The sequence below is a fragment of the Gobius niger genome, assembly GCF_951799975.1.
Source record: "Gobius niger genome assembly, chromosome: 2".
Taxonomy (NCBI): Eukaryota; Metazoa; Chordata; class Actinopteri; order Gobiiformes; family Gobiidae; genus Gobius; species Gobius niger.
The window spans coordinates 41441476-41453988 of NC_136853.1; positions in this window are offsets into that span (position 1 = coordinate 41441476).

The following is a 12513-nucleotide window of genomic DNA, read 5'->3' on the forward strand; positions in this document are numbered from 1 at the left end:
ACTAATACTACTACTACTTCTAGTATTACTACTACTACTACTATTATTACTACTAATTCTACTATAGGCTACTACTACTACTACTACTACTACTACTACTACTATAGTAATATTAGTACTACTACTAATATTACTACTACTATTGCTATTACCAATACTACTACTACTAATTTGCTACTATTACTAGTACAGTACTGTAATCTCTATTACTATTATTAAAAACACAACATTCCCAAAGTAAAAAAACAAAAACATCTCTTATCGAGCTCCACTCGTCCCCGTTCAAAATAATAGAAAACCAAATACAGTTGAGTGGCAAACATACAAGTTTTACAGTCACTTTACATTTTACAAGGTTGGTTTAGTAGCAAACTAATAAACACTGACTATTATCAGCCAATAAACGAATAAAGACTAATGACAGCGTGGTCAGACGGACAGAGATATGACATCCATTCACACACAAAAGGTGAGAAAAGTGTCTCACTAAAGGTGAAAAAGACTGAGGTGATTAAAACCAACAGTTGCAGGAAAAGTGCTCAACCACTGGAGCTGTTGTTTCCCCTGATTCTTAAAACCAAACAACAACAATCAGATGATCCAAAGCCTTGTGAGATTTGTGACTGTAAGTGCAAATATTCACAGCACACAGGTGTAGCTTCATAATTAAATGTAACTCATTAATGAATTCATAACATGGCCCGGACACACTTCAGAACATCGTATCGGAGCATTGGTTAATCATTGTTTATGTGGGTCTGCACAGAAGAGAGAAAGCTTGGAAAAACCTAGCAGTGGTTCTCCTTGTTCCAGTGGTGAACTGGTCTTACGTAACCGGGACATGACCAGCCCAGAGACATGTGACTGGACGACCTTGGATTAAAACCACCTACTGTATATCAACACAGACCCTCCATCGCTACCTGATCTGAGGAGAGATTTATTATTAGAGGCTGCTTCAGAAGAGCATACACTAAAGTAATGTCATGTACAGCAACGGGTCCTAAAGTGTCCCCCTGTCCTTGACTCTTGAACTAGAGGAAGCCAGAGCGCCCAGATGATACAGACGGCATCACGTCATAGAAGGGGGCGTGGCTTCGCCGAGAGGGAAAACAAAATCAATTTTTGACTCTTTCTGGTGTATGAACAGATTTTTATATATCTATATTAATCACACATGAATAAAGTTAAGCCTAAATCGGGTACATATGGATATTTTTTCACAGCAGATTGTTCAATAGAAGTGAAAAAACATCAGTCGTAGCTAGTGCTAGCTAGTGTTAGCATTAGCACGATGTTAGCACGAAGTATAATGTTAGTATTCTCTGTTATGTATGTATTTATGGGCTGTTGAACCACTTTGCTCATCTCCGTGTCTTTGTATCTTTAAGGGGTAGAAAAATTAATTCACCATTAGCGCCATAAAGCCGTACTAAGTAACGTGTTTACCATAATAAATCCTTTCCGTAGTCCCTGTGGGGGTAATACAAGTGTTTATGGGATGATTGGAGAGTCTTTAATCTCCCCCTGGTATCTCTGGCCAGAAAACCACAATTGCAACTTGACTGGCACCGAACCGGAGCAACCAATACACACGAAGCTAGCATGCTAATGGGCAAAGCTAGCTGCGGGCTAGCATCACTTTAAACAGTATTTACAGCCAAGTTTAAGTGAAAAACATTATTTCCATTGCATAATTGGATGTACAATATCTCTCTCTCCCTTCGCCTTTTCTGTCAGCGTACACTGTAAATTCCAACTAAGGTCGCAACATGAAATAAAGTGTTATAATTACTAAGAGACCTGAAATTTTCAGCTTTTACCCTTTATTCCATATAAGAGGTACATTTTCAAGAGAAAATTATGATTAATTGCTTTTCCATTTTACAGCAACGTGTTTCTGCTCCAAAAACAGGGTTTTACAAGTACTGACTAACTTTACATGATGCCAGTAATGATTATTTGTCGTACTGTTGTGCTCAAGCTCAATCTAAAGTATCCATTATAAGATTCTGTCCCACTTACTAGGATTTGCCTGTTTTGAATAATATCAGCTGAACATTGGCTTGACTTGCTTTTCTCTTTATCCAGTACATGGTTTTAGTAACTCTCACTAACCCCCCCAGTGTCCTCTACTGCCCCCCTGTAACGGGAACTTGACTGTCTAGTAATCGTAACTGACAAAACTAAGCTGTAACCTGTGCTGCCCGTGATTGGTTCAGGTCATATGTCACATGTACAGAAAGAGCCAATCAGGTTGCTCTGAACTGTTTTGAATTCAAAAGAGAAGTGTTCGACAGCCTCAGTGTATCATCAGCAGGAAACAGGACCTTTCCTGTTTGATTTCTCATTAATCGACATAAGGTGAGTGTGTCTTTGGATATATTTATGTTTGCTCTGAGAGTTTGATGTATTGTTACTATTTTCAGTATTTTTTTATATTTGAAAAATGCAATAACGCTCTTACCTTATAACACATTTGTTATTTAATTTGGTGACTGCACAGTGGCTTGTCTAATATTAGTGATACAAATTTAAGTAGTAAAGCTCCAGACGTGTCATTTAAAGACAGAAAATAGATACTTAAGGGTAATTTACTGAGTGTTCTCCTGCAAAAGTGCAGCAGCAGCAGCAGCACAGTCATTTGTGCATTTTTTACTCATGGACCATCTACATATTAGCTTTGGCCATATTACTGTAATACTCATTACTTCAAATGTTAAATCAGGTGCAGCCTGTCCACAACATCTAATACTACTGGTTATGATTAAAGTTTTTCTTTTATTCCCAGACAGTGACGGCTGTGAAGATTTAGAGACTGACTCTACATCAAGGCTGAAGGTAAGACTGCACTGATCAGTGTTTTAAACAGCATGTCATTTAGTAAAATAATCTTTGAAATGGTTTTTTGTGTCCAGTGTCAGACTGAGGAGTCCAGCTGTGGAAAGACCTGATGAGACGGAGCTGAACACGCTGAGGTGAGACACTCAAATGACTTTAGTATTAGTACACAAGTGTTTAGACTTCAAATATAAATATATAAATATCAATCCTGATTTTTTATATGATAGTTTATCCTTATTGTCATAAAACTCTGAGGAAGTCCATAGTCTTTTTTACCTGTTTTTACTGAGCTTACTGATTGTAATTCTTTGTTTTACAGAAATCTGAGCTGCTGTGAAAACTCTGAGACCATCTCAGCATCCAGGCAGTAGGTAAGACGGCACTCATCGTTGTATTCTGATAAAGTGGCCATAAGTTGGATGTGAAATAACATTTGTGAATGGTTTGTGTGTGTCCAGTGTCAGACTGAAGAGCAGCTGTTGAAGGATCTGCTGAGAGACCGAACACACAGAGGTGAGACAGAGTCAGAGCTGAGATGTTTGGATGAGACAAAGCAACATTTTACCTGTTACCTTGTATCTAAAGTATTTTTGTTCTTTTTATGTCTTACAGAAATCTGACCACACTGATGAAGACTTGACGGTGATTTACAAAGACCCCCTTCCTCCTGCTGTGAGTCTGCAGAACCTGCTGCATGTACAGAGTCTGTGGAACCGTCTGAGACACTTCAGCTCCTCGTCTTCATCGGCTCAGTACAGACTAATCCACCTGTTTGGACTGATGTGAACTATAACTGCAGAAATACAGATGTTCTATCATTAACTGCACCTAAAAATGTAAGTGTTTTACACTGTGTTAATGTTAAATAAATTGACTTTATAAATACACTTTGTTTTGCTTTATTACAACATTTATATCTTGTACTAAATTTGTAAAACTTAATTCATGGGAATAACCAATAAACCATAAAAGGAACAGGAATATTCCATTAACCAGTACTAAGCATAATAGTACAGGTTAAGGCCATATTTAAGTAACAAAAGTGAACAGTACTCAGAATTCCCAGTTGTCAGTACTAACATGTCTAGTAATCAGAACTTGTATCATTAGTAATGAACACTGTAAAAGCCGTCTTAATCATACTAGCGTTACCTGTAATCATGGCTTAACATTGGGAGTAATAGTTATGCATCGGGTTTACAACTTATTCGAATTAAGTGCAATGAGTTGGAATTTACAGTGTAGTATTTACTCTCCAAGACAATTAATACGTTAAAAATCGCAACTTGCTACAACACCTGCAGTTGCGCTTGTGGCCTCCAGGAGCAAGAGTTACTTAGCACTGCTTTAAAGGGACAGACCACCATTTTTCCATACTGAGATATGTTATGTGCCTGAGCTTAGACGAGTTGATATGTACCTGTCTGGTCTTTGTGCATGCCCTCAGTCACGCAAAAAGACCAAACATATCGTTAGCATTTGGCCCCTCCCAGCATATTCCTATAGCTCCAAACGGGGGTGAAGTTAGAAGTGACCACGCTCTTTCACGGGCACAAAGACCAGACAGGTACAACTCATCCAAGCTCAGGTAAGAACATCTCAGTATGGAAAAACGGTGGCCTGCGTCTTTAAAGTAGTTTTTGAATAATTAGAGAAAGTTTAGATTTTTCTCCAAATTGTTTTCCCCCTTAACTGTTTTCAAACATGACCATATTCCGATTCCAGAGATGCCGTCTGTATCTATACTTTATGTAGAAATGACTTACTGGTACATAAAGGAGCATCTGACGACATTTGAAGAGCTTTACAGTTTAACTAAGACACTCACACATTTTCTTTATCAAATCTTTTCTAACCAGGAAAATCCCAGATTCTGAATCTCATTTTCAACTGACCCTAGAAATAATCCTGTTGGGACATATTTTTATTGGTAGGTTTTCTGAATGGAATCTATACTTACCCATGAAGACAGATCCATCAGCAGTGAATACAAGACACCCTAAAAACATTGGTCGTGTCCTAGAGGTCCCCCAATATGGAAAGGAAAGGCCACTGGGTCAATGAAAGGTCAAATGTGTTGGTCAATCATTATTATTAACAAGTCCAAACTGAAATCAATAATCACATGCAAATTGCCCACAGAACTAGGATTATAAACATTACAACTTGTTCTATCGATGCGTTGCTTTGTCCAGGGCAAACGGTGTCTGTGTTTATAAGAGTGCAAATGGGTGAACACAGTGTTCTTTTGTCCGAATTTACTGGGAAATCAAATAGTCTTTGACGTTGTTCCTCCCATGAACTGCAAACACAATTTAAATCCACCTCCTGCTTTGTATCACTGCTCGGTCAATGCAAAATACTTTAAAGGAAAGAGGAAGTGAAAAGGTGCACCGGCTAGAAAAATACAGTTCAGGCACTATTCATTCATGCCCCTCCATTACTCCTGTTGTTGTACTGGAAATGTTGATATTGTTTTTTAATTTACAACATCCATGTTTAGTTTAGTTTACCACAGATCTTTCTGATTGTTCAAAAATGGCACAGCTTTGATCAGTGGAATGGGCTTCGACTGGATACTTAACCTCTTAACCCCCGACTTACCCAAGTGCATTTTCTCCAGGTCAGCTTTACCCAAATCTAAAAGGTCACAGCCAAAAGGCCAGAGCAAGGCCTCATTTGAAAGCTCTTTTTTTTTTTTTTTCCACATTTTGTCACTTTTTTCCTCACAGTTTTGTCACATTTTCAACACTTTTTTGTCTCTTTTTCGTCAGATTTTAGTCACTTTTTCTTCAACTTTTCCCCTTTTTCTTTATCACTTCATCACTTTTTTGTCACATTTTGTCACTTTTTAAAATCACTTTTTAGTCAGATTTTTGTCACTTTTTCTGTACTTTTTTCTCACTTTTTGATCAATTTTTTGGTCACCTTTTTGTGACTTTTTCATCATTTTTTTTCTCCCTTTTTGTAACTTTTTAAAAATCCCTTTTTTGTCACATTTTTCACTTATTCATCACATTTTGTCACTTTCATTTTAACACTTTTTTGTCCGATTTTTGTCATTTTTTTATCACTTTTTTCTCACCTTTTCACTTTTTTTCTCACATTTTTTTCCCTTTTGCATCACCTTTTTGTCAGATTTTCACTTTTTCTTCATCTTTTCCCCTTTTTTTTCCCCTTTTTCATCATTTTGTAGTCAGATTTTTCTCACTTTTTCTGCACTTTTTTCTCACTTTTTGGTCACTTTTTTCACTTTTTCATAATTTTTTTCTCACTTTTTGTAGCTTTTTAAAAATGACTTTTTCATCACATTTTGTCTCAATCATTTTTACACTTTTTAGTCACATTTTTGTCACTTTTTCATCACTTTTTTCTCACTTTTTAGTCACATTTTTGTCACTATTTTGCTTTTCTATTGGGATTTGTGAACTTTTCGTTTTCGTCTCATTTATCTTCACTATTTCTACACTTTTTTCAACAACCTTTGAGATTAGGTTAAAGTCAAACAGGAGAAAATGTGCTCAGTTAGAGGTTAAGTCACTATAACATTTGAGTTTTTCTGTATTATCATTTCAAGATTTTACTACACGCTTTACATCATTTACAATGTAGTTAAACCAATGAGCACCTGAAGTTTCACTCATGACAACATTGACCGAGTTACGGCTCCAGCTGCCTCCGTCGCTCCAGCTGCCGCCGTCGTTCTCCTCCATCGATGGGAAACGTCCTGATCTGTGTCAGTTCAGATCAGGGGCGTCGTCCGGCTTCAAAGCAGACCTCCCTGACTGCCGGAGATTACGCCTCCACAGCGCCCCGGGTCACGTGACGGCGGCCATTTTGATCTTTCTCACACTTGGGTCGAGTTTCAGGGTGTCAGGTGTCCTCTGTGTCCCTGCGAGCTGGAGGTGAAGTTTTCCGCTCATGTTTTATTGATGAGAACATTGTCATCGAACTCGGCTTCTTCAGTGACTGTAAACACGACGAAACTGCGGTTAATACGCACTTACAACAGCTGGAGATACTGCTGAATCATAACACATAAGTATATATGATCTATTCAAGGTCAAATTCAATCAGAACAACTTCGAGAAAAACATGTTCAAAATGTTGGAATTCAATCAGCAATTTGGGTAATTTAATTGAGTTTTTATGCCTTTTTCTGGTGCCAGTTGTGCAAATAATCAAGTACTCAAGTTTTTTTTCCCTTTTTTTTTACAGTAAAATACAGTAACATGCAACAACAAAAGTTTTTTTTAAGCTTTAGCTGATTTTTTAGTTGCAGTTGTCAGTTTTTGCAAGCTCAGCACACACTGTAAACATGTCCAGGCCCACTAAAGACCCTGTACCTGATTTCACTTTAAGGGGAGACACTACAGGCAAAACTAAATTTTTTTTACTTTTTCAGGTTTTGGGCCAAATTGGTCTCTGAACATATAAGCGTTCACATGGAAACAAAAAATATGCCTAATCTTCACAATAACGTGTTTAAATATTGCACTGATTCAATGTTTTCCCATAGAGTTACATGGGAAATCGTAATTTCAAGGGCCATTTTCTCAAAAGGCATTTATCTCTCATTGTGGCGGCAACATCTCCACATCAGTAGCACCTACAGACTTCAAATTTTCCAACCTTGGATTGAACAATATTTTGAAGATTTTTTCTGAGGGATTTTTAAATTTCTAATTCCTAGCCTGATTTATTAAGTTTTGAATGTTAAAAAACAAGGCGAAATTTACATTTTTACACATTCTTTCACTCAGAAACAGCTTGTTTTCAAACTAAGCAAGATTTCCAAAATGAAAAAGTCTTTGTAACAAATCTATCAACAAAATAAACATTTGAATTTGGCTCAATCTGTTGAGTGGGGAATTGGAAATGTGGGAAATGTGGGCCATTTTTATGCACAAAACAGCTTATTTTTATATGAAAACTAAATCAAATCAAATCAAATCAAATTTATTTATATAGCACATTTAAAACAACTGCTGTTGACCAAAGTGCTTCACAAAAGGTCTACAGTACAGAGAGAAAAACAACAACATATAAATATAATAATAAAAAACAAAACACAATATACAAAACAGCAAAGCACTAACAGCTTAGATTTGGCCAGATATGTGCTAGACAGTGTTAAAAGCTTTTGCATAAAAGTGTGTCTTAAGCAAAGATTTAAACTGGTCCAGTGTCTGTGCAGCTCTGATGTGGAGAGGAAGGTCATTCCACAGTTTTGGAGCTGCAACAGAGAAAGCCCTGTCCCCTTTAGTCACATATTTGGAGCGAGGGACCTCTAAAAGCAGCTGATCAGCAGATCTCAGAGCCCGAGCAGGGGCGTGACGTACCAGAAGCTCAGACAAATACAGAGGAGCAGCACCATGGAGACATTTAAAGACAACAAGAACTAAAATCACAGAAAACTTGCAATGCATTTTTTCCTCAGATTTATGTCAGTAATCTACAGCATTAGTTTCAAATTGATCTCTTTAAATGTAAAAATGTTCCCCATTGACCTGGAGTGTCTCGCCTTAATTGAGCTGAAAAGAAGTGCTATGTTTGACCTCCTCCAGTATTGAACATGCAATGACCATATCATTTTTGTCGATTGTGAGCTCGCAAGGCTAGTTTTTGTTTGCATTACCGAGACATTGACCCCAAAAAAGTGATCGTGGACGTTGGAAATGTGTTGAGAATGTCGGGAATGACACTCCCTCTTTTATTGAAATAAACAAACACAAAATCAGGTATAGATACAGACGGCATCTCGTCATAGAAGGGGGCGTGGCTTCGCCGAGGGGGAAAATAGAATCTTTAGAGACACAATTTCCCACTCTTTTTTGCCATTTTCTGGTGGAATATGAACTTATTTATGACATTAATAAAGTCAAGTGTAAATCGGGCCCATATGGATATTATTTATGTTATTTATGGGATGTTGAACCACTTTGCTCCTCTCCATGTCTTTGTATCTTTATTTAGTAGAAAACTATATTCATAATTCAGCGTTTGTTAAAGAAGTTTTTGAATAATATCCAACTTGTTTTCCCCCTTAACTGTTTTCAAACATGACCATATATGGCCAATTCCAGAGATGCCGTCTGTATCTATAGGGCCTATAACACGAAGTGGTAGTTAATACATGCATTTTAGAGCCAGCTTGTTGTCTAAACTATACAAGCTGAGCAGGTTTTCTTCAAATAAATCCCCAGAGACATGATATATTTGGAGTTATGTTACTGCAATTTTTAAAGCCATTGACAATATGTAAAGACATGAAACAAGGCATCACAGCATTTGTAACTTTTTTTAAAATTTGAAACCATTGCAGTGCACAGAGAGGAACATCTGTGCACCAGGGGCGGATCTAGAGGGGTGGCAGTAAAGGTCTTGCCACCCTGTTGTCATGTTGTCATCTGCTCTAGAAGCTGCTTGGGTGCTTAAAGAGGCTCACTCTCAGTTAGTATTTTTTTGACAGGACAAAAAAAAATAAGGAGCCGGGTGCAACTCCTATGGCTAATCATTATTATTATTATATTTTTTTTTTATACAAAAGTTAAAATTTTACCTGAGTTATAATAACCCCCGACTTATATTATGGGTAATGCTACTATAGATACAGACGGCATCTCGTCATAGAAGGGGGCGGGAATAGAATCTTTTTAGCCATTTTCTGGTAGAATCTGAACTTATTTATCACATAAACAAAGTCAAGTGTAAATCGGGCCCATATGGATATTTTCTCACAGCAGATTGTTCAGTAGAAGTGAAAAAAAGGTAGCTGTAGCTAGCGCCAGCTAATTGGTAGCATTAGCCCGATGCTAACGTGAAGCATTCTGTTAGCATTCTCTGTTTTTTTTTAAATGTATTTATGGGCTGTTGAACCACTTTGCTCCTCTCCATGTCTTTGTATCATTATTTAGTAGAAAACTATATTCAGAATTCAGCATTTGTTTAGACGTTTTTGAATAATAGATACAGACGGCATCTCTGGAATCGCCCATATATAGATACAGACGGCATATCGTCATAGAAGGGGGCTTGGCTTCGCCGAGGGGGAAAATAGAATCTTTAGAGAAACACAATTTTCACTCTTTTTTGCCATTTTCTGGTGGAATATCAACTTATTTATCACATACAAATAAAGTCAAGTGTAAATCGGGCCCATATGGATATTTTCTCACAGCAAATCGATTGTTCAGTAGAAGTGAAAAAACGGCAGTTGTAGCAAGCGCTAGCTAACCGTCAGCATTAGCCCGATGCTAACATGTAGCATCATGTTAGCATTCTCCGTTATTCATGTATTTATGGGCTGTTGAACCACTTTGCTCCTCCCCATGTCTTTGTATCATTATTTAGTAGAAACTATGTTCATATTTCAGCATTTGTTAAAGAAGTTTTTGAATAATTAGAGAAAGTTTACATTTTTTCAAAATTGTTTTCCCCCTTAACTGTTTTCAAACATGACCATATATGGGCGATTCCAGAGATGCCGTCTGTATCTATTTGTGTATAATTTTGGGGGGCTCAGTTTTCATCTAAACGGAAAAATTGCCTTGCGATCAAGCAAAACTTGCGCACCCCCGCTAAAAACATTTTAGCAGGGATTTTGTTTCTAGATCCGCCCCTGCTGTGCACATTTAACGAGCCGTGTGCTCTGAATGAGCCGGAGCTGGCCGTCAAACATCAAGTCTCAAAATAAAGAGATCTTTATTCTGCAGCACATTATGTAACGTCATTATGTTTTTAAACGCCCGTGACCTCCCGTTCATTTTGGCTTTGTGCTCTTGTGACTGATTGAATTGCGCACATACCACCGCCGCGCTGTTCCTGATGCCTCCAGGTCGAAACAAGAGGAAACTCGGAATAACTTTGGTGCAAAACCGGACACACCGGTCTATCCGTTGTAACGATGCTGGATGGAAGATAAATGAACTGTCAAGCATGAGAGAATACAATGAAGAAGACTTTTATGCAGCCCGTACAGCAGCGCGAAACTATTCATAATATGGGTTTATGTAAGGCGAGACACTGCAGGTGAATAGGGAAAAAATGTATATGTACAGATATCAATGTGAAACTTTTGCTGTAGATCACTGGCATAAATGTGAGAAAAAAATACATTGCAAGTTTTGTGTCATTTTATCTTTTCATATAAGAACAAGGTGACGAAAACTGAATAATGGATAGAGCTACATTCAAATTTATGGTTTCATTTTATCGATAAATAAGTTACCAAGACTTTTTCAGAGGGGATTTTGGATGTCTTGTTTGGTTTTAAAATAAGCTGTTTTTTAGCGGAAAAATGTGTACATTTTTTTTTTTTTTTTTTTACAAAAGTTAAAATTTTACCTGAGTTATAATAACCCCCGACTTATATTATGGGTAATAGATACAGACGGCATCTCGTCATAGAAGGGGGCGGGGCTTTGCCGAGGGGGAAAATAGAATCTTTTGGGAAACACATTTTTTCACTCTTTTTAGCCATTTTCTGGTAGAATCTGAACTTATTTATCACATATATAAAGTCAAGTGTAAATCGGGTCTATATGGATATTTTCTCACAGCAGATTGTTCAGTAGAAGTGAAAAAAAGGCAGCTGTAGCTAGCGCCAGCTAACCGTTAGCATTAGCCCGATGCTAACATGAAGCATTCTGTTAGCATTCTCTGTTTTTTTTAAATGTATTTAAGGGCTGTTGAACCATGTATTTGTTTCTTTATTTAGTAGAAAACTATATTTATAATTCAGCATTTGTTAAAGAAGTTTTTGAATAATTAGAGAAAGTTTACATTTTTTCAATATTGTTTTCCCCCTTAACTGTTTTCAAACATGACCATATATGGGCGATTCCAGAGATGCCGTCTGTAATTATTTGTGTATAATTTTGGGGGGCTCAGTTTTCATCTAAACGGAAAAATTGACTTGTGGTCAAGCAAAACTTGCGCACCCCCGCTTTCGCCTTATTTTTTGACATTCAAACATCAATAAATGGGGCCAGGGATTAAATAATGAAAAATCCCTTCCAAATATTGTTCAGTCCAAGGCTGGAAAATTCTTTCGGTCCGACTGACGTGGACATAGTGTCGCCACAATGACAGAAAAATGTGTTTTGAGAAAAAGGCCCTTGAAATTGCATTGTCCCATATAAGTCTATGGGCAAACATTGAATCAGCGCAATATTTAAACATGTTATTGTGAAGTTTAGGCATATTTTCTTTTTCCGGCTGAAAGCTTATATATTCAGAGACCAATTTGGCCCAAAACCTGAAAAAAATGTGTGTGTGTGTTTTGATTGTAGTGTCTCATGAATCCACACTCACATGATCATCAACATACATGCAGGTCTTTATCAGCGCTTTCAAACTGCAGTTGTTTTTGCTGAGTCACTCTTTTTCTAGGTACTGCTTATCCAGATATTTATCTTTGCTTCTAGGAACACACTGCTCGCTGTATCCGGTCACTCGGAGCTTTCGAACTTATAACATCTATTATAATTGACGTTTATGTATTGCCTGGGTGTTTGGGCAATGTAATTAAATTCAGAAGTGCATTAGATTCCGTGGGTCAATCAATGTTTTTGCAGCCAGTAGAGACACAACCTCTAAATACTGGCAAGTCCATGTGCAGTAAATGTGAAATAATGCGACAAATGTTTAAAAAGTAATTGAGCACCT